Source organism: Amblyomma mixtum, chromosome 1 (genome assembly GCF_055824585.1).
Source record: "Amblyomma mixtum isolate Tamu chromosome 1, ASM5582458v1, whole genome shotgun sequence".
In the NCBI taxonomy this organism is placed as follows: domain Eukaryota; kingdom Metazoa; phylum Arthropoda; class Arachnida; order Ixodida; family Ixodidae; genus Amblyomma; species Amblyomma mixtum.
The window spans coordinates 302,981,107-303,006,989 of NC_143012.1; the positions used below are offsets into that span (position 1 = coordinate 302,981,107).

General features: G+C 45.6%; 1 protein-coding gene across 1 annotated transcript in view; it reads right to left on the bottom strand.

Annotated features, from left to right (window-relative positions):
• The window catches only part of fid (class I SAM-dependent methyltransferase fire dancer), a 70,208-nt gene extending 45,927 nt beyond the window's left edge, over positions 1-24,281 (bottom strand). The window contains exon 1 of the mRNA XM_089566655.1: positions 23,936-24,281. The gene's annotated coding sequence lies outside the window, so the exon portion shown is untranslated. The remainder of the gene's footprint in view (positions 1-23,935) is intronic.
• Between the last annotated feature and the right edge of the window lie 1,602 nt (positions 24,282-25,883).

Below are 25,883 nucleotides of genomic sequence, written 5' to 3' on the forward strand. Positions count from 1 at the left end.
CAAAAGCTTAGGCTTTTTTTTATGAAGGCGAATAAATGTCGTGCAAAATAGATGGCGTGAGAAAGCTTGAGGTGAAATTTCTCTTTAATCGCATTTGTAGATTGCCTGAAAATGTAATTGCTAGCTGTTCAGATTAAAAAAAAAAGACCAAGTCGCCACAGAGCTGCTACATATGCAGTGTCTTCTTTTCGGTTTTTATATGACCAAACAGAGTCACTTGAAATGACGGTATACTGCTCTTTATCATAAAGAGTTATAAAAATGGTCGTCTAGATTCGACACAACTTCTCTAAGTAGAGTTCTTTGCGGGTGGTGGGCTGCTACCCAGCTCACTTTGCTTGGTGTTGTTACAGGAACCAAAACACGGCTATCTATAGAGCGATTAGCCTTTTGAGATTCACGTCATCTATATGCTTAGTGTTGATAGTGCCGTTTTATTTCCAGACCAAAACGAAATAATTCCTGCGCTGCAGTGACTGCTCAAAACACATGTCCAGGAGCGCTATTGCGCTTCTAGAACCTCCATTGTAATTCCTCACGACTTCCCTTGAATCAATTTTAAACCACTCCGTTCACTTCACCGTAGCTAAATACTCACGCAACGTCACTATCTTCTCCATAAAATTTTCTATTAACCTATACAATTTGGCGCTGCGCAAAAGAATCTCGCGTCTCGGCTTTTTCCGCAAAATTTTGTAAACAGAATTGCCTGGCTGGTTTGGCTTGATAACTGATAGTAAACTGTGAGACATCTCTAAACAGTTTTTTTTTTAATTAAAAAAGATATTTACAGAAGAATCAGCCAAATTGCCGTCAGGTGGTATTGTTACGTGGCGGCCAGCCGAAGAATGAGGTGCGATGAACGATGGCGAAGAGATAATTTAAATTGCCGCTGGCTTAGCGTGAGCGCTCTGACCCGCGCCACTGCCAGCTTCGTCTTCTTCGTTTTCTTTGTCACAATATCTATATATGTGAACCACTTTCCGGTTTGATCGGTTTTCTTTTCTTTTGACTGTTGCAGTCGCACTCCTGTCAGTTATAATCTTGAGCGCGGTTCCCAGACGCTATAAGTGCTGAACTGAAGATAGTCAGAAGTTTAGAACCCCTGTAGTTTAAAAGTGAGCTGGCCTTTTTTTATGCTATTTAGAGAGCCGGCCTCAATCATTACCAAGAGTGTGAGAAGCCTGTTCTGCTCTTGTTATGGAGCACAAGGAACAGGGTAAATATATGTAATATAAAAAAGTATGAGGAAGCTCTTTATGAAAATGTCGACTACATGAAAACCCTTCTGAGTTCTGGGGCTCCTAGTGGCGACAGAATACTACTATATAAGGAACAGAGAAACACTTACTCTTGGTGCAGGTGCTTTGTCGTAGCAGATATAGAGCCGTAAGTCTCTTTCGGAAGGAAGAGTCATCGAAAGGATATCTAGTTCTCATACAGTGTTCTGAAATTTATCGTCATATGTACTTAGTAAAGCTTAAGTTTGATACCTTTAATGTCGAGAATAGAAAAGAAAAAGCACTTCCTTTGTCTTGTGGGCTGAGTTTTCACACTAAGTTTTCTTGACTTTCCTGCGCTCGTTAAATTCCTGAAGCTTCGCAATACCCTTAGCCGCGCACATTCCGTCACAAGCTATGCAAACTTTACTCTGAGCGCTTCGCATCAGAGTCCCAGCAGCGCTCAGTGCTGTTTGCGCAGGAAATGCGAAATTGTTTGCTGCGCTCTTTGCTCCGTGCCACAAAACAGGAAGCACAAACAACAAATACGACAACAACTACAGGAGAAGAGGGTATCTTTCCGAGCGGCTCTGCGAGCCCGACAGGGATTTTAATCGCTGCAGAAAGACTAGACGGAGCAGAAGGAAACGAAAGAAAAAAAGAAAGGGGGGGGGGGGGGGGGAGCAGGGGGCACCGTGTGACGCCACACAGATCGATTCTTCCCCCAAGGCGCATCCCCTGTAATCGGCTCCCGGCGCATCCCGGATGAAAGCGCGCCTCATTAGAGGCGCCACGTGCGAGGGAAGCCAAAAAGGGCTGCCGGACCGAGGAGCGGCCAGGGAACGCCTGTTCGCGACTAATGAGCAAGAAGCTGGACCAGGTAATTTTCTCTGAGAAAAGCCGCAGCAGCTGCTGTTAAACGCTTCCAGTGGAAGGCTACGCCGCGACGCTCCGGCACCGCACAGTATTGAGCCATTTCAGGTTGGCTTGCCGGTAAACTAAAACGGTGCCTTAAAGGGCGACCCACATGGAGCGAACTTGCGCTGCGGATTTTGAGCGGCGCGGCGGAACGCGGACGCACCGCCGCTGTGCCGCACCACAAGAGGCGGAAAACGGGCGGCTGCCGCCAAACCGCTGCCGACAAAAACCAAAAAAAAAAAGATTTGTAAGCTTACTCTAAATCCATTGTTTATTGGAGGGCGCATTCTCACTTTTTAGTTCAGCGTATGCTATCTCCCCTCTCCACTCCACCCCCACTCGGTTTCACCCTGCGCGCCGAGCCACCGGCAGCTGCTGCTAGCAGAGACGCAAAAATAGACTCAGCCTATAGTAGCGCCATCTGGTTCTCGAGACAGGAACCATTATTGTAAACAAACCGGCTCTCCTCTTAAGCCTAGAAGTGGGAGAATCGTCACTCTAAATAAAAAAATAAGGCAAATTTATCACTTATAAGTTTTATTATAGGCAAGGCGAGACGAAGCGAAAGACCGGTGCTCCATTTACGGCCAGTGAACGCAATGAAAAAGGCAGCAACAACGAGAATTCAGTCCAAAGCGAGGGGTCCGGCTTCGAAAGGCGCCGCCATGTTTGTCGCCGCGCGCGGGCGGAAGCTAGATGCGGGAAGAGAGCGCCCTCATTGGTCCGCGCTGACAGCTCGCATTCGCCGCTTCCGGTGAGCGGCTGACCGCCGGGCGAACGTATCTAGCACTGCTTGGTCGGCGGCGAACGGCCGCCGGCGGCCAAGCGGCCGCCGCCGGGCGGCCGTACGCAGGTTTTCCGCGAGAAAACCGCTCCATGTGGGTCGGGCTTAATGTCGCTGTAAGTACACACATGCGGTTAACGAATATTGTGTGGCTCCTTGCAGGAAGCGTTCCATTCTTCTTTTCTTTTTTTGTGTTTAACGGCTGAGACGCAGTCACGCTGATGATGATGTTGACTGAAAGTTTAATGACTGCGCGCAATTTTCGTCCCCTGGATAGTATAGGCCACTACAGAAGGTAATTGTATGGGGAAAGGGGGCGGGGCTGTTTTGTGCATTTAAATCGAACTCAGGCGTGCCTCAAATGAACGCAAGAAAAAAAATGCGTATCGGTCCTTGGAAAACACAGTCCATGTTAAGGTAAGCTCAGTGTCTGAAAATACCGTGGTACTTTAGTGAGCAGAATACTCTTAAACAAACAAAAGAAATAAAACGAAAGCTGCACAATAATTCCTGATTACGCTGAGGCCCTGAATGATCTAACAGTTTAAATAATACCCCGAATTTGTGAGCAAGTATGTCACCGGCACGCTAGAGATTGTCTGCATGCTTGAGGCATGCATACATGGCAACCTCATGCGTCTCTCCAAATGCGTAGTAGTAGGCAAGATAATTATAGCTTTGGACTATCCTTATGTCTTCCTTTGTTAATAAACGTTGTTTTCGTCGTTATCGAATCCGCTTCTAAAAGGCATATACGTGAATGTGCCAAAAAGAAAATCTATCATTTCACTCCAACACGTCTAGGGGAGCCTCCACATCGGACACATGACGCAGCAACCCTGACCGCCAAACCTGCAGGACGACGAGGATGCAAACATCCTTCCCTTCGACTGACGAATACTAGAAAGTGAATCTGAATTGACAACAAATTTTTTCCTCTCTCTCAAGGTGAAGTAGGTTTCACTTACGGGGTAATTACTCATTAGCTTTCACCTCAGCAGAGCCATATGGGTGCAAACAAAAACTATGCAGAAAACTGTGTAGAAAAATTAATTCACACTAGCTGCAGTGGGCAGCGGATTACTGCGATCCTTGGGAACCGGGAGAAGCAGCGAGTTATAGCTACACGTAGTGATTACAGAGATATCATAATATATGACTTCGTAAAAACTTGCAGTTTGTTATGATTTAAGTGTGATCAACTGAGATTTAAACAATTTTTTAGGCTGAATCCCAACGCTCTTTTGCAAGTACAAGAGGGTACATGCGTCAGCATATTTCCTGCACCGTCACTTGAAAGAAAGCGTAACATCCTTGCGCTAATAAAGGTGTACATGTATACGGTTTAGTCTACATTTAAACGCAGCGTCTTGACATACAGTAAGACTGCACATTATGCGTAACCACGAAATGCTTCGCGCGTACCTAGCAAGCCTTCTTTCCGTCTTTTCTACAGATTTTTTTTTGTATTTTTTGCAACTTCAGGGCAGCAAATCTTCTATACTCTTCTGTGTGTTCTCCATGTTTTCAGTAATTTCTTTCAACTTTAAAAAGCATGTTAGTATGCAAGTGTAGTGTCAAGCGCATAAAGTACTCCATACTCAGAGCCGTTCATGCGTCGGAAAAAAGAAATGCATAAGAAAAAAATACTTGCGCGGAGAAACGCTACTTCCTAGCGCGATCGAAATAAACTATGCTGGCACACTTCTATATATCATCAGTTTTTTTTTTCCAAAAACGTGACAAAGTTCGCTCCCATCACTCCATAGACGCACACGACGCACACGACGCAGACGCACACGACAAGGCGAGCACACGTATAACGCTAACCAAAGAGCAAGAAGCGAAGTTGTATTCCCCTGCAAGGCTTTCCGATCGGAATCCACGGTAGTGCTTCCCTTCCGCGGACTACGGTCTCAGCAAGCCGTGCGTTATACTATTTATCACAAGGTAGCAGGCACCTGGGTAAGTATGAAGGGCGCTTTTTCTGTTGTTACCTTTTGATTCTTGTTTATTTGCTTCGGGTGAACTCTATTCGCTGCGTTGAGGTTTTCCTGTTTTCTGACTATGTTCAGCGTCTTCCGTCACTGACCTGAGGCGCTGGTTTAGATGAGAATTTGTTATCCTTTTTGCGGTGCCTGATGCCCGAATTTTTCCCCAGCGTATTTTTGAGACCTGTACATCAGTTGCTCGTGCATAAGACATCTCCAGTGGATTCCGAACGCGAAGTGCTGATAAAGCCAAGCGGATGCATCTTTCTGTCGCCCTGGCCCTGACATTGGACATTTAATAATGCAGCCTTGGAGGTATTGTGCTTGGTTCGCGTTCTCACTTTTCTTCTGTTCCCTGAGCGCCTCTAGAGCACCGTAATGAATGTATATTGTGTATTGCATATTGTATATCATCATCATCATCATAATCATTTCCAGCACCGGCACCAACCGTCATCATTACGTAAGCTGCAATCATCCATTAACTGCAACTTTATAATTTGATGTATATTTAGGACATAAATGCACATTTATCTGCACAACCAATTAAGGGTGACAAGGATTTACTTCGCTTTACGCGCGTGAAACTCGGAGACGAAATTAACTGTGGCTTGGCACCTTTTTAATGAAGGACGCCGGCAGCTCGTAATAAGCTCAGCAAAAAAAAAAGGTGCACAGCTTTAATTTTGTACGTAGAGTTCACTGATGTGTATTAATTTGTGGCGATGATGATCATCAAGAGGATAGCGCTAACTTCAGGAACAAGATGTAGCCCACTGACCTCAAATTTTCATTGTCTTGTAGCTTTCACTAAAACCCTGACCCAATTTCCAAGTCCTATCTTCCCACCTGGTTTGCGGCCAACCTGTAGCTGCTCCTCCCTTCCATTAGAAGAATCCACCCTGTTAATGTAACATACAGTATATGTTATCTCCTGTTCGCATTGAATTCCCAACCAAAGCCTCTCTTTTCCTCCGAATTCCTGCTAGGATATCGCTAACTCGAGTGTATTCTCGAATCCACGCCGCTCTTTTTCCATCCCTCCTGCTTATGTGATTTGGTGCAATGATAACCCATTAAAAAAGAGACAGTACAACTGCCTACACGCTTCTTGTCATTTCATTCATTTATTTCATCCTTAAAGACCCGAGGGAATTACATACGGAGGGGCTACGATTGGTATAAAACAGGCACAAGAAACGCATGCACAATGAACACACACTTCAAACTTCAAAAGCTAAAGAGAAAAAAAAATAAAGGAAAAAGATAAAGGGTTTACATGCGCAGTGAAAGCATACAAAGAAAAAAATTCGCTTGCGGCAGTGAGCACAGATAAAAGTCATTGCGCAATACATGGCAAAAATGACAAAGTATTAACATATTCTGAAGATGATGGGCGAGCTTCATGCGACAGGACTTTGAATCCTTGCATAAAACCATGTCGTTAGGTAGGAAATTCCAGAGGGTTATTGCGTTGGGGAAAAACGAACTATTCGTTGCTAATGTACGGGTTCTTGATACCGGCTATGGGGTGGCTATGACTAAGACGACTTGATGTTCTTATCGGGGATTTTAGAAGCGGGTGGATTGAAGCTGGATGGTGGAAAAAGTGGTGAAGCAGGCAAAGACGTGAGATTATGCGGCGTGATTCAAGAGATGAGAGAGAAAGAGAGCGTTTGAGTGCAGTGATACTACATCCTTTGGAATATTATGAGGTGATAAACCTGGCCGCGCGATTTTGGATGGCCTCGATTTCGGCGGAAAGGTATGCTTGAGATGGATTCCAGATAGATCGCTTGTCTAGAGCATTCGAACGGCATGCTTTGTCGCACATTTATGGGGATCGCCACTGCTTGCCAGACCTGAAGTAGCTTTCAAAGATATGAGGAGTTAAACATAATCTATGGGAATGCACACGCACTATAAGATCAGGTTTCAACCACTGCGCAACTCGTAAATTACGCAAGTGTACTACTGTCCTGTGGGCCTAAAAAGCGCTCTAGATAGGTATGTGGGCGACTCTACGTCCGTAATGTGAGCAACTTTACGCTTTTTCGTTCTGCGCGTACTTATTCGGAGATTTATCACTATAGGCCTATCGCAGAGGCAAGTCCTATTTTTGACGCGCACGTGCATAAGAATTGGCGATAACAGCGGTTCAGTCTACGCGTTTTCATCGCAGAAGCCACTTTTTCGTTTTTGTTTGTTTTCGAGGGACACAGCTCCTTGAGCTCCTTTTTTTTGGACCGGTGTAGTCGTTACGCCAGCCCAGCGTAACGTTGTGTCAGCGCTTGCCGCTCTATCAATAAAACTCGAGTCGTTTGTCGCCCCAGCCCAGCCGGATCAGTGCAACGCTCTGATATCCTCTTTGCTTTCGCAATTTGAGAGATTTGTCTTCCTTAAGGAACGACAAACGCGTGCCCTTACATGGGTCGATAGGCTTCACCATTTCCCTCCTTCCTCTCTTTATTTATTTATTTTATTTTTTTGCTGGGTGCGATCCCCAGGTTTCACCGTGAGTTTGAACTCTAAGGGTGCTATGTATTCGGAACCCGATCCTCTTTCTCCCGAAACTCGCCTAGGAGCCAAATTGGCTTATGGGAGTCGAGAAAGAATTGAATAGTGAACTGTGACCAACACAGAGTAAGTACAGGCGGTGCGCTGAGTTTTACGGTTATTTTTTGGGAGTAGGTGTTTGGAAATTACAAGTACTGTGCAGCGTTGTTCGGGGTTCGTAGCTGCTCCAAATCTCGATCGAACTAAACAGAAAGGTATATACAACTGGAAGATCCAGGTAACAACAAAAAAAGAAAAGGCAGCGTCAAACTTTTCTGACTTTTTTTCTTTTCCGTTTTTGTCTGATTTGGTGAAGGTAGTACAAAGGGCCAAATCTTTACCTAGCGTGAGCGACGGCCGCTTTTTCTGTGCTCCTTCGCTTTGGGACGAGGCAAATTTGCCGAAAGCTCAATATTAAGCATCGGCTTAGTGAGCTTGGGATTTGATACATTTTGGCAAGTTTGCCTCGTCATAAGCAGCAGGAGCCCGGAAAACGCGGCCGCCACGCACGGAAGCTAAAGATTTGGCGGACTGTACTAGTAGAAAACATAGTGTGAACACGCATTGCTTCTTTTAAACCGGCCGTCGAGAAATAGCCCGTTGACACACGAAATGTATAAGGTATAGGGATCATGCCCAAAGAAAAATCAGTGACACAGGCGACCCACGAACAAAATAACAAGTGCTGTTCCAAGGCGATTTCGTCATTTCTGAGCGCCAAACACCGTTCTTTCCTTCTTTGTTTATTTATGTCTGCGGTCATGTGATTTGCTCCTCGAGTCGGCCCATGAACCGCAGGGGCAACTAATGAGGCGACGAACTCTCCTCGGTGCTCTAAAATAGGCTCTCCGCGATCACAGACTCTTCACCTGAGCGTTGGAGAGCGATCGAAAAAATCGAAATTGGGAGGTTCGCACGGCACCGCCTCTGCTTACGGTCTGTCGCTTTTTAAAACCGCGCAGCACTGCCAAAGCTACAGCAGCTGCCAGCGAATGCAGTGCCGAGAACGTAATGCCGTTCGTAGCGTCCCCAAGCGCTGCACGCTTTTGGCAGGGTACGGACCAAAAAACCGATTCGCTCGTGGCGGATGGCGGCCGTTCTTTCGCTTTCGCAAGAGCAGACACTGCGAGGAGGGCGCCATCCTGCGACAGCCAGCGGGACAATGCCGGGTGTGAACGACGTGACCGGTGCATCGTCGAACGTTGACGTAACGCCCGTCGATCTCTTTATATTCGGCGGCCCCCTAATAGCCCGAAAGGGCAAAAAATTTGAGCGAGGGATCGAAGCGTGGGAAGGACAAGTTGTGAAACGAGGCCGGCTAAACTTTGAGAGCAAGAGCAATTGTGCGAGGACTTTTTGTGCAGGGCGCGAACGGTTCCTAAACGTGGGCGATGTTTGCGTCATCCTCTCTCGTAGTCTATTTTCGTATTCCTGTTTTACTTAACGGCGGAAATGACATAAGTGTATAAATTCGAACATCTGTGTCGTCTGTGTCGCTATGCATATTGAATTAATTACTACCCGCCACGGTGGCTTAGTGGCTTTGGAGCTCAGCTGCTGATCCGAAGGTCATGGGTTTGATCCCGGTGGCGGTGGTCGTATTTTGGTGGAGGGGAAATACAAAAAGGCTTGTGTGTTGTGCGATGCCAGCGTACGTTAAGAGCTCCAGGTGTTCTGATTTAATCCGAAGCCTTCCGCTACGGCGTCCCACATAGCGATTGTGTCGCTTAAGGACATTAAACCCCACAATTTACAATAGAGAAGTAGGCAGGCGCGAGGCTCACGAAACTTGATCAATGCTAAAACTCGCCGTCGTTGGCCTTCAGGTGATAGATTTGTCTGTCACGATAGACAAGAGCGCAATGACCCAAGATGGGCTATTTAGGAAGACGGGCTAATTAGTAATGACGAGCCAACTGAAAAGGGCGAACAACATGTCGCATGTGCATCCCCAGCCTTTTACATTGTTGCGCGGATGAGTTTAGTTTCAAGTCACTGCAAAGGCATAGTATACAAATAAAAGCAAGAAGTACCCGGACATTAAGCACCGCAGCTTTAGAAGCTCTGGGGTGTGGTGAAAGACCCTCTTCCCTCCTACATTTCCCTACGCGATTTACGAGCTGTAAGCAGAACGTACCCGATCGATTCCGATACACATTTGGAACTGGAATCCGAACATCCAACCGCACAATCAGCATCTCTTGCGCAGTGCAAGCAAACAAACAAACAGAAAAGAAAACGCTGTAAGAGAAAAAAGGCCAGACGTGAGTACGAGCACAGTGGGAGGTAAACGGCATCGATTTTCAGCGTGGGCTCTGGGACACAGCCGCGACGTCATCGCTGTCGGTGCGTCGGCCTTACTGACTGCCTCTACGACACCGCGTAGTGCGTGGGAGGCACTCGGCCGAAGTATTAGAAGCGACGCCCTTCAATACGACGCGCCAGCTGACTAGGACGCCAAGAGTGGAGGCGAGTGGGGAGGAAGGGGGGGGGGGGGGGGTGAGAACGCACGCAGAGCGGTTTTTGACCGTCGCGGGGCAAAGGGTGGGCGACGTCGCGTCGAGAGCAGGCCCGACGAAAGCGCGCGCTCGGAACAATGGAGGCGCCACGTTTCTGACGTCATCAATGACGCCACAGGAAGTCCGCTAGACAGATGCGATGAATGCCGCTGGCCGCCGCGCTTTCTTCCCACAGCCGCCTGTAGAAGTGGAAAGTCGTCGCCGGCCCGAGGCGCGAAATTAATGACCCCGGCCTGTGCTGCTATTCTGGCGATCCCCGTTGGCTCTGTGCAAACGGCCGTTCTGTCCCCGTCTGCTACGCACATACGTCGGGAACATGTGCGCCAGATCGAAAGGAAATCTGGGCGCGGCACTTCATTAGGGGAGCGACTGGGTCGGAGGATTGTGGGAAATAGTTCCACCACGGTTCAGAAGCATTTAACTGCAACGTCATTTCAGACTCCGTGGCTTTAACGCCGTATGAAAGAAGGAAAAAGAAACTGCTTTGTTTATTGTTTTTTCTTACCTTGATTTTGAGCGCATCAGGCGCCTTCTAACCAGCTAAAATTAGAAGCATGCTCGCACAATTTGCAGGTCTTTGCCTAAAAAAAAAAAAAAAGAAAAGATCAGCTTTAAAGGCAGCCGTCTAAATATAAAGGCGGTTTACCCAAGTACGGGCAACGATCGAGTAACTGTGGGTACTGTGGGTTTGTCAGTGAAGTGATAACGCCTGCAGATACCAACGAATCAGAGGTCGCATGGTCAAAGGTGTTTGCGACTTAAGAATTCGCGCAATCGGCCGGAAATTTTCGTTATCATGTGCTGAGCTTTCACTGCCCATCGACGTGGCGAGCGCGAGCAAGTCTCGAACTAATTTTAAGTCCTAGTTGCATTGATAATCTCGCCATTGCTTTGCTGGCATCAGCTGTTGCTTTCACTTCTGCTGTGAAAAAAAAAAAAAAAACTGCTAGGGTCGAGTTCAGTTATATCAGTGCGTGTTTATACCAGGAGGCAATTGAATGCATCGAACAATGCTGCGAAAGATTAAAAAAAAAGAGAAATAAAAGAAAAGGAAAATGAGAAATAGGAAAGCTCGAAAATTCAGCGCGTGTCGCAGCTTCCACTTTCGCCAAAACACCCAGCGGTGTGGAAACTTGATTTGGCTCTCAATCGATTCATACCACCTGTGGTCCTCCACTTGAGCCGGTTATAATAGAGCTCCGGGGTTGCTGATGGAATCGGCAGCTCGCTCTGGAATGCATTTCATATTTTTTTTAGCTAAGAGTTTTCTACCATATGCCTCGCGGTAATATGGGCACCCCTATTGCGTTTCGGTAACAGGGGAGACTTTTCTGCGTGGCATAACTTTTTCGATTTTTTTTCTGAAATCTTTTTTTTTTTCCGCGGTGACGGCACACTCTTTCTTCGGAAGATGAGTTTATATACTCTTTCTCGCTAAATCCGTGCAGCGCTGTCGCGATAGAGCAGAGCCTAGTACTGAGTTTTGAGAAATCGGTAAATAGAATTCGTGCATGAATAAACTTTACAGAAACATGTAGGTCTTGCGCTGCGTTAGTGTAGCGTAATCCGGATCTGCTCTGGAGAGCCGGGGACGCAAGCGCGGACTATGCAGAGGCCGCGAAGTAACGTGGCGAGTTATGAAAATAGTCGGCCCGGAGCCAGAGTAATGGAAAATTTTTATTCTAATTCGATTTATTTTCCATTTTTTCTTGCCTCTGCGTTTTGTGTCAAGCGGTGCAACTGAGTACATCGGGTGAGCACGTCGTTGCAGCTAACCATAAGGAAGAAGAGAAGAAGAAGAGAAGACTTCATTTCCACCATGCACAGTACACAGATGGAGGACAACGAAAAAAAAAGCCGTCAATAGGCGGCTTGACAAGTCCGTCGCGCCACTTAATGAGCAGCGTTTGGTCAACAGCTATGAATTCATACAGTCAAACAAAAGAAAACGAAAACACTTGATGAGTGGAGAACACAAGTAAAACAGAGTGGTCCGAAAAATGAAATCCCAGGATAAGTAAAATCAGTTATTCATCCTCAGTAAACATAGATCGAAGCTTAGCAGTGGGGCAAATAAGGGATTAAACGAATCGTATTGCGTAGGGCTTGAGCGGATGAAGCCAGCCTCCTAGGCTCAGTAACGCCGCACGGTTTTTGAGGGATGAACTTAGCAGTAGAGCAGAAATGGGAACAGAAGATGAAAAAAAAATTTGCGCGAATAGGAACTGAACCGAAATAGCTTTCTGTTGGCGTTCACTGAGGGCGTCAAATACTCTCTGAGTGCTGGGTCTTCGGAGGCTTTCCGTTCTCGGAGTAGCTGATGGATCAGAGGATTTAAAATTGAGGTTATAGCGCGAAAGTTATATGTAGTATTATCACGCATGTTCCTTAGGATGCCACGGCCAGGATATTGCGAAATTAGGTAGTAGTCGATTGCATCCTTTAGTTTCAGGTTAGTTTACTTCGAAAATACGATGTCATGCGTTCCAGCTTTGTATACTTCAAAAACACCTACCGATCACTTGCACAACTGGTGAACCTCTTAAGCGCGGTTCCTCTCAACCAATACGAGCGTGAGTATCTTAGCGAGCACTAACTTTATTAACTTTTGTGAGGCATCTAACAGCATTTTGGGACAAGAGAGATGCACCTTTATTTATATTAATATGGTCAGCTTATTCAATGTTTCCCAAAAAAGTGATACAGATGACAAGAAGCAGACGAGATAATTATCCCAGGAGTTGCTTCTCCTATGCCGCATAGAAAAGTATTTCATCTTTAAATTAGTGAGAAGAAACTCACCAGTCTCATTCTACCATGAGTCTCTACATAGTGAATTCATTATGTCGCCTAGCTACCGCTCCTCACGTGTCGACCATCGCAACAAGGTTGCTCTTCCTAATTGCCGCACTAACACCTTTTATTATTCATTCTTGCCAAACACATCTAAAGACTGGAACCACCTTCCCGCTGAGATCGCATCCATATCAGACTGCACTCTTTTCAGGCAAGCATTGTTCAATCATTTTTGTGATGTCACCTAAGAGTTTATTAATGCCTTTTTTTTTCTTTTCTGCCGGTTTTTTTGTTGTTATTGTTATTCATGTCTTGTGTTGCTTTTCGATTTACTTTTCTAGTGCAATTATGTTCGTTTTCTCGCTTTTTTAGCCTTTCACGCTGTATGATTTATTTTGTATTTTGTACTATATACCTGCCGCTTTTATGTTCTGTTGTTGCTTTTTGTAACCCACTCCCCTCTACAATGCTTCGGCGATTGAGGGTATGCGAAATAAATAAATAAATAAATAAATATATTCTGAAAAAAAAAATTCGTTATTTCTGTGTTATTCATTCTTGTACTTTCGCCCTTATTGCGGAAATAAAGTTTTCTTCAGGGTTTCTAATTTCCGCTTTGCGGCTTGCATGTAAAAATATTCATGAGAATTTCTTGGGAACACTGCCCTAGTGCAGACCGTTTTGTTTCATGCTGGATGAGAATAGCCGGTACAGAAATTGTGGCAGCTCTAGCGACGGCCGGGCCTCACGTCCGGCTGCAGGTCTAGAGACGAGCATTCGAGCGCCGTTTTTTGGCCGTCTCAAAAGTGCCCTTCCAAGTGTTTTGAACGCCAGATGCCTTTTGGCTCCCATTTTAGGCAGTTTCCGTCGGACTTCGTGTCGAAATCGCGGCGAAGTTCACGCCAAAATCCTGCCTGTTGAAACCAGAATTTTCGCAAAAAATGCATTACTCTCAAAGAATAAAAAGTGAAGAAGCTTTGCATCGAGCTCGACTTTAATAGCTGGCCTGATGACCGACACCACTTGGCTGCATTTATTGCGTTTGTTTAGTGTGAACTAAACCACACAATACTAGCATGATAGCGCTCAGCCCGTTTCCTGGTGACATGCTGTCGCCTAAAGTGATTCCAAGTCTTTAATTTCAGGAAATACTTACAAACTTTGGTATCCATGACTGCCTTTTCTAGGCTTTTTTCATTTAGCACACGGAATCACTGAAGTATTCGTTAATGTCCTTAAGTAACTTACGTCAGCGTAGTCATTTCGAAAAGTCACCCTGGGATGTGCTATGTACGCCGAGTAACGTTAACAACTCGCGTGAAATGCCGTTGTCATACTGTAGCTCATTTTACCAATCAGCCAGTGCCGCGACAGCCCACGCATAAGTTTTCGCGCTGGGTCAGTGGCATGTAGCGCCATAATATGCCACTCGCTAGCGAAGTGGTCGCAGTGACACCAGATGGCGACTCAAGCGCTAGAGCCGCGTTATTGGATCACCGGAAAGCGTCTTCAAGATCAGCAATGCTGCGCGAATTAGTCGCCGGAGATTTGAAGCGCTCGGGTGCGTCGGCAGCAGCCGGTTCATGCTTCCGCACTTAGCGATGAAAACGAGGCCAAGGCGGCCGAAAACAGAAAAAAAGAAAACAGAGCAAACGACGCCGTAAACGTATGTATGACCGGACTGAGACCGATTCGAAGAATGCATCTGGCCCATCATTGACCCGTCTATAAAATGTGCTGCACCAATACCACAGAAAGTTGGATGCTCAACGCTTGCTGTTGGTCACGATATAGACCTTTTCGCTGTTGGCAGCTTGATCGAGCGCGCGTGCGTGTTTGACTGTGCTGCCCATGCGCAACAGATGGCTGTATGAAGTCCGCCAATCAGAACGCTGCTGCCACAGTACAGTGGTGATATGGCTGAACTCAAAAAAGCAGATGTGAAAAGGTCTATAGAGTGCGAATTTTGTATAACACATGATGTCACTATATTTTTACGTCTTCATACATCCGCAATATATGCACTTCATGTATCATCGTTTCCTCGGGTGCAGTCCTCTCACAGAGGCGTGACAAGCCGCATGACACTACAGTACATTAAATACAAATGGTGAGGCACGGTATTCTCAGCTGTTTTGCGTAAAAATCAATGAAAATAAAACTCCATTAGTCACGCTCATTCATATAAACTTTTTTGGAAGCTGCTTCGTGGCATAATGCCACCGTAACAATTCGTGTATACATTGGTTTCGCACCGAGTTTGCTGGTGCCGTTATTGAAATTTACAGTGAAATCAAAAGTATCCTATAAAGTGTAACAACCGATACAGAAGCTTCTTTTGCAAGTAGATCACTGCCAGGTGTTGATCAGCCCTACTTTATTATCTTTTTTTTTTCTGTTTCAGGTATGTAGGTGCCGCGAGCAACCGCGCATCAGTGAAGGCGATATGCAAAAGTGCGCTTCTAAAGAGATTTTGGTGCGAGTTCACCATGTCAGGTAAATAAAATAAATGTGATATTTTCTGCTACGGCGTGCCTCGTAGCCCACAGTGTTGCTTTGATATGCAAAAAAATGTTGTTATGGTTGTTGCTGCTGTTATTATTATTATTATTATTATTATTATTATTATTATTATTATTATTATTATTATTATTATTATTATTATTATTATTATTATTATTATTATTATTATTATTGCCCTTTACAAGCATGCCTAAGAGCGATTATCAAAGAGGTTTCTAAAGTAAAGAGGTCAACATAGAAAAAAGCTTAAAGTAATCGTGCGGGCGCTGGACATATCACAGAGTTAATTAAAAGACTAGCGCATAAAACTAGGACAAAGACAGAGAAGGAGACAGGACGAGCGCTAACTATGTCAAACCAACTAGCCCAGCTTTCCGCCTTGATATCACAGAGGTTACGAAAGCGTAAGTCGACAAAAAAAAAAAATATCATAGGCATCCTCGTAATGAAATTAATCTTCTGTGTCCCACTTGTAGTGCGTTTTCAAGAAACGTCGTCCATTCGTTCACTAGCTCACAATTTTGTGCAGCTGAGTGAGCCTCAGTGACCTCTGAGGCGAACCTTTCCCCGAAAAAGGTGTCGCGTCGCGCCTAGTTTTCTTGCGCTGTGAACTCTTCAACAAGAACAACCAGAAATACTGTGATAAGCGTCAAAATCAAATAATGACTAGAACATATAAAGAACCATCTGACATTGAATTTTGTTTAAAGAAGCGCTTCTGATACCATGGAATCAATAATTATTTGCTGTTATTAATGAATGGTGAATGACTATAAATATGTGTTGATGATTAATTAATTAACAATTACTATTCCAAGCTTCCTAATCTTTACGACTACATAAAGGTTTCGAAGTCGAACAAAAACTTACGGCGAGAGTGCCGACTTCCACAAGGTAAAATATTAACGACAACTATGTTTTGTACAGTCGGTTTATTTTCCTTTTTTTTATGTAACCTAAGAATACGAAAACAAGAAGTTGTCGCTGTTTTAACTCATTCCATAGCGGTCTCTTAGCGCGAAAAACGGAGATAGAAAAAGACGTTATTCTGAAAGGAAGCGTTCATGGCTTGCTGTTCCGCGCTTATGACCTGCATCGCACGCTCTCTCGGCGTTATCGCGTACTCGTTTAAATTTATTATAAGCTGCGAATTACCCGGATGCGCGGACAAGTGCGAACATTGCCTGCCTGCAGAGAGACCTTCCTTCCATTGCCTGGTGATTATACGAGCGCCATATCCGCAGCTCTGCTCAGGGAAACGTTTCCTTCTTTCCACTAATTCCCGTTGTGTTGTGGCTTTGTTCGCCTCCTCTCTTTTGAGGGAAGCGTATTTTTGCATTTCGAAGTCCGGTTTGAACCGAGGGTAGCCTGCTTTTAGAGATAGCGGTTGCAAGAGGCAGGTTTAAATAGAAAAGATAGCTTGAGTCATACTCTACACATCTAGGGCTTTGAATAGTTATCTTTGGATATTTTTCAGCTTTGGTAATGCGTACAACACGCACCAGAGCGCTTAATTTAGATTCTAGTAATCTTAAGTGGATGGTTTAGAGACACAGTAATTTTGTTTGTAGGCTGAAAATTTTGTGCGCGAGCTGGAATTGATGGGTTTTTGTTAATCGCGCATTCAGAATCACATTACAGGGAACGCTGTAATCTTTTGTGAGGGCTTGAATTGAACACAGACCGATGCAGGCGAAGCACACACGCAAAAAATAGCGCTATATAAGTGCAACTTTCAAGTATCTTGCTGTTCTTTCAATAGTAATGACCATAACGCTAAATAAACTCCTTATAACACAGTTCCGTTTCAATTATCTTTTCCACCTTATACAGATTCACTTAAAAAAAAAAAAAGCCTTGTCCTTCACCGAGATTATGACGGATGAGGCGCAAATGTATTCAAAATTACTGTTAAGCAAATTACGGCAGAAAAAAAAAAAGTGATTTCCTCTGCATAGCCGCCACGGTGGTTTAGTGGTTATGGTGCTCGGCTACTGACCGTAAAGTCTCGGGATCGATCCCGACAGCGCCTGTTGTGTTTCGACGGAGACGAAATGCTACAGGCTCATTAACTGTGGGATGTGAATGTCTTTTAAAGAACCTTCATGTGGTCGAAATTATCCGGAGCCCTCCACTGCGGTGTCCCTCATAGCCTGAGTCTCTTTGAGACGTTAAACCCCATAAAACCAAAACTCAAATCATTCTATGCGCACAGAACTTCCGTGATGGCTTGAGCCAAATTTATTACGGTTACTACGACCGAAGGAACCAGCACAACCATCGCTGGATAGGTTCACCAGATGGACGTTGACAGAGATCGATGTTAGTAAGAAAAATTCATGTAATGCAAATTGTCATTTTCTAGGCGCAAGTTTTTTATTCGGGAAGCTTTCAAAAAACAATTGTGAAACAAGAAGAACATTGTGCTTATCTGAGTCGCGACGATACTTTCATTCGCCCAATATCAGGTAACCTAAGCTAAAACCTAGACAGCATGCTTTCGACAGCCACGAAGACACTCGTTAAATGTGATCTTTTCGACGGTTGTTTTTTGTAGCTTAGGCGTGGTTCTCTTAGTACGCAATTAGAGACTTCGTGAAATTTTAGTGCATAGAGGATGGTACGATGAAAGTAGCAACTGCAAAAACAAAAAATAATGAGCTGACCTAGAAAGAGAAAGAGGGTGAGAAAGCGTTGTTTTTCACCCACTCGAGAGGTCAGCGTTACAATGTGCGGAGCCTTGCTTCTCCTAATGCGCTGATTGGGGCAACCTGACAAGGTAAAGCGGTCAGCAGTGACGCATACTGACGGATGATGACGTTCAGAAAAAAAAAACAGCAGCCACGAGAGCATAAGTGCTACCAATGTATCAGCGCACGAGAAAAATGAACAAACAAGCATGTAAAAGCGACGTGATAAACAATGCCTTTCATTGCGCAGGAGCAAAGCAAAAAAATACGGAAACAAAGACAGAATGCCCCAGAAAGGCTAATCAGCAACGACGGAAAGAAAACAGGGCTAACGAAACAACTAGGATGTGACGTCAAAGGAGTAGATGTCGCTATCTCTCGCTACACTTTTCTTTCGTGCGCGCGCGCTGGCGCGCGCAGCGGTTCTAGCGCCACGGTTGGCGTCACATTAAATCCGCTCGCAGCGCGCTTTCCTGTTAAACGTGCGCTGTGGAAAACCTCTCTACCCACCCCCTCTCCACATCTCCCTCCCCCATCGCAGTTTCCGGAGGCAGTGAATGCGAAAACAAGAAGGGTCGCGTTTGTCACACACAGCCTCCGTAGCCACACGGACGTGACGGAAAGTAAGCAGAAGCAGAGGCACCGTTAGAGGGTCATGAACGTGACGACCGTGAACGTGACGACAAGGGAGCCTACGAGGCCCCCCCCCTCTTTGCTCCCTTCACCGCCTAGGGGAGCGCGGTGGCGAGCCTCCATGAACCGTTCGCGAGTGTTTGGTGTCAGCCCTTTGCCTCTTGTGTCTGGTTTACGTGTAGGCGAGCTTTGGTGAATTCGACTCGATTTGAAACCGACTGACACGGGAGCTCGGAAGGTAATTGTTTACGCGACATTAGCTCCAGACGTGTGTCGCGTGAAATGCTGGATTAATTTGAAGCAGCTGTTGGCTTCTCGGGTCTATACACAAAGGCATAGATTAAGGCAGGTCGTTTAATCGATCGTTTTGCTATTCCCACAGTAACAATGAGCGGGGACCGCCGCCTCTAATTTAAACAACAGATGTATAAAAATGAGGAAGACGATCGCATTGTTTAGATACTGCATGCTCTACAATATTGAATGCGAACGTCCCAGTGCTAGCAGGAAGACTATTAAAGTAAGTCGAAATTCACACAATATGCTGCGTACATTGGTTCACAAAAAAAAAAAAACAGCAACAAAGACAAAAAAGGTCACAGAATTGACTCACATGAAACATATGCAATAAAAACCATTTGTCAAGTTCTGCAGCTGCCGTCAGTCCTTTTAGGATAGCAAACAGTGTAGCGAGGCTTGAATTGTAGTGCTGCAGTTAAAACGGAGCTGAGACTGAATTTCAAAGCAGTCGCCTAAAAGAAATATCTTTGCCTTCAGCGAAAACAAAAAAAAAAACAAACGAATTATTAAAAGCAATTCATCCTAATATATTACACATGCACACATGTATAAAATCGTGTGAGCGTTCATGCGTGCGTGGGTGTGCACGTGCGCGCTTCGGAGCGAACAGCAATCAAAGTTTAATTGAAACTCCACGTTTCGAAACCGCTCCGGCTTGGTGAAGTCGGTACGGTTCCAGCGGAGGTTGTTATTCTGGCTTCCGCCTGCGGCGCACGGGCTTCGAAATGTCGGGCTTCAATTAAATTTTGATCGGAGCTCGCTCAGTTTGTAATGCGTTCCCCCTTGGATCACATTATTTGGCTCCGGAACACAACTTTTCTGTTCGAGAAGCGTGAGTCTGTCGTGATGAGCTTTCTGATGAGCTTAAATTCTTTAAAAATCGGATTTGTAGCGACTGCAGCGAACTCAAATATCCTCCGTTTTCATTTCTGCCGGAAGGAGCTAGCGCACGGATAATCAGGAAAACACTAGAATGTAGAGCGTACACGGAAAAAAAAAATGATTTCAGCCTTAACTCTACAATCTAGTCAGGAATACTCGGTTTTGTTCAATGAGACATCTACTGTCATGCTGTCTGAAGATTCCATCAGGAGACAAAAGCAATTACCTTACCCTTTCGCGTGTTTGCTGAGCTTTTGTGCGCAGTGTTTGGGCACTGTTGAACTGCTGGGGAAATGCAGCTGCTGGAACCGGATGCTTAGCGCAGTGCTGGAACATTACACGAGCACTGCTGTGTGCTTACTACGCCGTACATTGATTTAGGGCTTAGCCTTCTAAGCTCCTTTTCTTGTTTTGGCGAAATAGTGCCGATGCGTACGCATAGGTCGCTCAACCGGACTAACATTCAATAGGGTGCGAATGTCTCCTTTGACGTCAAAGAACCTCCCACACGTGGCTGAAATTACTCTGTGTCCCGGCTTTCTATGCCCCTACGGATCCCTCCCACGTCCTGCGGTTTTCCTATGAGACGTGCAAGGAAGTTAATTCTGAAAAAAAAAAAGGCAGACGAATTTCATTTGGCCGTTCATTTTATTCTTCTATGTTCGCTTTCCGCTGGCCACGTTCGTTCCAAAGTTCCCCGTTCCTGTTTATTTTGGAACACACTCTCGTTGGAACGTGGGCTGGTGCTCCCACCACCTCGCCTCCTCTCTGTCTGCGGAGAGATTCAAACGCACGCCGTTGCTCGTTTCTAATGATGTGCTCACCCGCCATTCCGCGAGGGTCTCACACGCTAACGGACTACATTTTACGACTCTCCGTCGGCAATGGCCTTATGGCGCGACTTTCTGAGTCGCACTTTTCCCCTCAATCAAAAAGATAGAAAGCTAAAATGGAAACGATATAATTCTCCCCTCCTCTCTCTAAAAAAAAAAAAGCTTTTGAGATGTCATGATTTTTTCATACAGTGCCCTTTTTATCGCCACTTTGTCATTTGCGGCTACAAAAATGCCTGTAACTTTTGCAGCCCTTCATTTGTTTCTTAAAATGTACACGTGGCATCGGAAGCCGGCTAATGTATGCAGTTTAAATAGCCACGGGCGGATTTATTCCGATTTGAACATTTTTTTTTTCGCAGCAAGACATTCTGCTGCCATTTCTGAGTCTGCAGCTTGTTGGCAGTTATTCCTTAAAGAAATAAACAAAGAGCCGGCCTATATCGTCCCGGACGCATAGCATGCGAGCTGTGCCTCTACGGCACTGGCACTGTGAGTAGAGTTGTTGAAGCTGCTGCACAGCCAGCCACTTCCATCGATACTGGTTCGTGCGAAAGAGTCGCCACAACATTCGCCCGCTTGCGCCTTTACCCTTCCGTCTAAACCGTCATAGCTGCACACTCTTACGTACTTTCGGATGTAAAAAGACTTGGTTTATGCGTTTAGAAGTGCTTTAGAAATTCGGAAAAACAGAGCCGCCAGTCTTTCGCAATCTCACCTGGCCTTTTTGTCAACTAGGGTGCTTAGTTTATTCTGCCGACGTTAACTCAAAGGATGGCAATGCGAGCTGAAAACAATACAGTTTAACCCATATATGCCAGAACGTCAGAAATGGAAAGACTTAAAATATTTCTCGATTTGAAATGTTTATTTCACTTCACTATTCGGAATAATTTTTTTTTATTGATAAAAATGTTTTCCCAACGTCGGCTTTTGAGCCGTCCTACAATGTAGCACACTCGGAAAATTTTCTTACCTGTTACATGTGGTAAAGCTCTGACATTTCATATATATATTGACTTTAAAAACATTTCTCATCCCGCCCGCTGGTTTCCTTATGACGATGCGCAAGAATTATGTTTTTTCTGCAGAGTTACAATGTAGTCGATGGGGTCGAATTTCAAAAATGCAGTCTAGAAAAAACTGGCAGATCTTTCTGAAGGAACACAACGCACAAACTGAACGCATACAGTCCAACCCTCGCACAGCAAATGTTTAGACCCTCTTGAACCTACGCTAGCGAGCGCAAGCTTTTGCAGAATGAAATTTTAGAGTTGCTGCCCAAAAAAGCAATCTGTATATAGGGCACTAGTCGTGTATGGGTTTATAATTTTCGATAGCAAAATAATTAGAGTAGAGTTAAGAGTTAGCGTTGCTGGTAATATTGCTTGAAGGTGTTGCTTTCACCGCTAATTTGACAAGGTAGAAGAAACCCAAAGACAGGACCACTCTAGTTCTGATTTGCTGTTCTTTTTCATAAAATTAGAGATACGAAATTGTCAATTCTAGTTGAAAACTTTACGCATTTTTCTCCTTGTTTTAGTAAATTGCTGTACAAGGGAACTTTTATTAAAACTTCATAAATAGAGGGCACCGACAAAGTAAAGGACGAACTTAGTTGTTTTTCGCCAGCTCGTTACAGGGCTTCATTGGTGTTTTATTGTAAATGCACTGAACAGAATAAATGCTCACGTTTTACTACTTCGGAGGGCGGGTTTTTACTTTATTGTGCGAAATCGCAGCAAAGTATAGTACTTGCTGTCAGGCACCGAGAGGCTAGAAACACTGTTGGGAAGCCTAGGTTTAAAGCAAAATGATTCTGTCCTGTACATCTGTGGTGTATACTATATCTTAATCGTTGACGATGTAAAGTAACCTTAAGATCTGAATTTTTAAAATGCCGTTTACACAGATGGTCGTGGGTATGCAATGCCGGTTTACCCTATGCGGCTCTACAGGTAAGGGTCGCTACTCATACGCTGTTGCTTCTTTTTATTGTTCGCATAAAATAACTTACTTGCCTGCACAATCAGCGCTGCTCTTTTAAAAAGCGGTGCTAAAAATGGAAATTAATATCGTTACCAACCATAATATTCAACAATGTTTAGCATTTCAGAAAGGGTGAGCAGTGGTGAGTTGCATTTAGTAAAATGTGCCGAATTGCGACGTATCCTTTTCCGGCTCTGCACTTCACCCAAAACTACTATATCATTAAAGAAGCTCGACATCTTCGTCCTGTGTGTGCTTTATTATATTTTCCGCAGGAACTGCGCAAAATCTTACATGAGCACTGCATGTTTCTGACTATTAGGCAGATTTGCTTTTTAGGAATTGAACAATATCTTGGAATACAACAGTTTTCAATGTACCAAAACTAAATTGTAGGGTTTACCGTCCCGAAACGACACATGGACTGTGAGGAACACCGTAGTGAAGAGCTCCGGATGAATTCGGGGACTCTAACTGGAGGTTTTTAACGCGCGCTAACACCACACATGGGCGTTTTTTTTTTTTGTATTTCACCTCCATCGAAACACGGCCGCCGCGGCGGAGATCGAGCACGCGACCTTGGGATCAGCCGCCGAACGCCAAAGCCACCGAGCCATCACAGCGGGCATTTTCAACGTACCTCTCTTTCCGTCCCATGATAGATACTGAGGCCCGTTTATTTTGCGGGCGCACGTCCCCAAGCGCAACTGCTGTGAAAACTCGAGCGCCTCGAACCAACCGGGCCTTGCTTCGTTGAAGAGACTAAGACCCATCATTTATTTCTTGCTTGGAGCTGAAAGTTTCATGTTTTGGAGTCAAGTTTCAGATTATTCCTGACTTTTTCTTCGCGTCATTTATCACTTTCGCGCAGCCGTGGTGCAACTCAAAAAACGAAGCAGCGTTTCTCCCCCGTAAACCCTTGCGCGCTTCATCTATTTTACTCAACTCGCTTTCCTGAACGACCGGCTTAGTAAGGGCAAGACTTCGTATCGCATTTGCAAAAGCTTAAGTCGACACCCGTGTTTATATTCTGCCTTCACATTCACAGTCTGCACCTCACTTCCGCTACTTTGAAGGAAGGAAATAAAAACTAAACTAAGTATCTGCTCGCAGAAGCTTGCTTGTGTGCACGCTGACCTCCCTATTCTCTGTGCACGGGAAAAAGCGTCCAACGTAGCGTTGTATTCGTTCAAACGCGCCGCATCCGCAACCGAGCGCATCGTTCGATTTCGTACACAACGGTCAGGGAAGCGGGGAGCCGCAGGTCCGGGTTCACAGTTGCGCATGCATCGTGCGCTCACCTCCAAGCTCGCGCAGGAGCGGCTCAAGTGGACGCGCGGCTGCACCGCCGGGTCCGCAGCGCCGCTGCATAAGGCTTCGGGGTCGTTTCCGGCTCCAGGAACACCGTCTCGGCGAGGAGGCGCGGAGCTCGTCGCCGTCGCGTGCACCGTTAGGCTGGGGACGAACGCTGGGTCGGGGGCGAACGCCGTGGGTCGACGGTGGGCGTCACTCGGGCGTTTGGGGCAGCATGCCCGTCGCCGCCAGCCCGGGCTGCTGCGTTCGCGCCGACGACGACGGCACAGGGCGCCGCACGAAGCCAGCTTTCGGGGCGAACGGGGCACGACCCGCTTTTTTCCTCGGCGCTTCGCTTCGCAGTCGCGCCGCGGCGCGCCGAATCCGCCGAGCTGCGGCGCTGGCGTCGCTCGCGAAAAAAAAAAAGGGTCGGTCTCCATGGGGATGCTTTGATGGGCGCTCTCTCCCTAATTTTTCTTTATCTTTTTTTTCCTCGTCTATACGTCACTTCGGCGGGCTTGCTTCGAGCGCGCGGCTTTGTCCAGATCAGTGCAGTTATGGGGTTTTCCTGCTTTTACTTTGTACGCGTTCATTTTCGTAACGCCCGTTAGTTAGCCGTCGAGTCGGCGGGACGGTATGATGCTTGTGGGCTGTTTGAAGCGCGCTTTCAGACTCACTTGGCTCATTGGTGCGCAGCTTGTTTCTAAGTGTGGAGACAAACATTCAGCAATAAATAAGGCATCAGAAAAACTTCAGCAAACAGCGGTGGAGATCATTTGAATGAATTGTCAACCCAATGCACTTTTAAGTGCTGTGTTGTGTGAAAATTTCCTGAGCCTTTGTTATTTTATGAATATTGTCGCCTCATTCAGCGTGTTTGATCCTCATCTGAGTCATGGCTTCGTTCTAATTATACTGGTTTGCTTTCGTCGCTTCACAAACTGTCAAACGGCTCTACGCAGCACTTCGGAATATGCGAAGAAAAAAATTCGCCAAAATGTCATGCTCTAAGGCGGGAAATGAAAGTGAGAGTGGGGAGCTAAATAAAGACGAAATATATACCAAAATCCCATTTAGTTTCTTTTCGGTCACTTTCTTTCTACTTCCTTCCTGTCTGTTATTTTCAACGGGCGCAGGAAATATTCCGTGCGTTCAGAAATCTTCCGTGCCGTCGCCAGTTAGAAAGGGGTGCTTGTGAGTTAGCGGCACAGGCTATGATTTTTCGCGCGGAATCAAGGAAGGTACTCGCATGAGCGCACACAGGTGCTGTAGTTTACGCATCGGCAGCCATAGTCGTCAAGAGAGCTGAAGAAGACCGTGGCAGCGGGTAGGATATTACCTGCCGAAACACCCGCACTATTAACACCCGATGAGCACAGGAATGGCAGTGCCGAAAAGAGTGTCGGGGCAAGGGAGTGGAAGAAAAAAGGTGTGTGTGTGTGTGTGGGGGGGGGGGGGGGGGGTTCTACGCATTTGGCTAGTTGCTTTAGAAGTGCAGAATATGTGACACTATATGCTACCTCATCAAAGAACAGAGCACGTAAAGAACTTGAGGCGGAGGCCGCAGCTGCTGCCAGTTGTTGGCGAGTACGACGTAAGGCTATACTGCATGAGACTGCTCTGCTCTAGCTGCGCTTAAAATGAATATACAGAATCCAGGTAAATTTTAAATTATCTTCAAAATCGACAAAGGCCGTTACAAGTCGCGACACAGTTCGTCTCCTAAGGAAACACTGCAAGAGCTCCAATAGATCTGTAGAAATAGAAATGTTTCTTCTCGTCGCTTTCATCATTTGCTGTCTTGCTCAATTGAAATGAGGTGTTTGAGAAAAAGCACACAAAACTCACTGCAAAATATCCGTTTCGTCTGCAGGAAAACAATGTCCTCCATTGTGTCATGCGACACACGTGTCCCCTTCAGGCATGCTAGCCGTGTCAGCCTGACGTGCCTTGTTA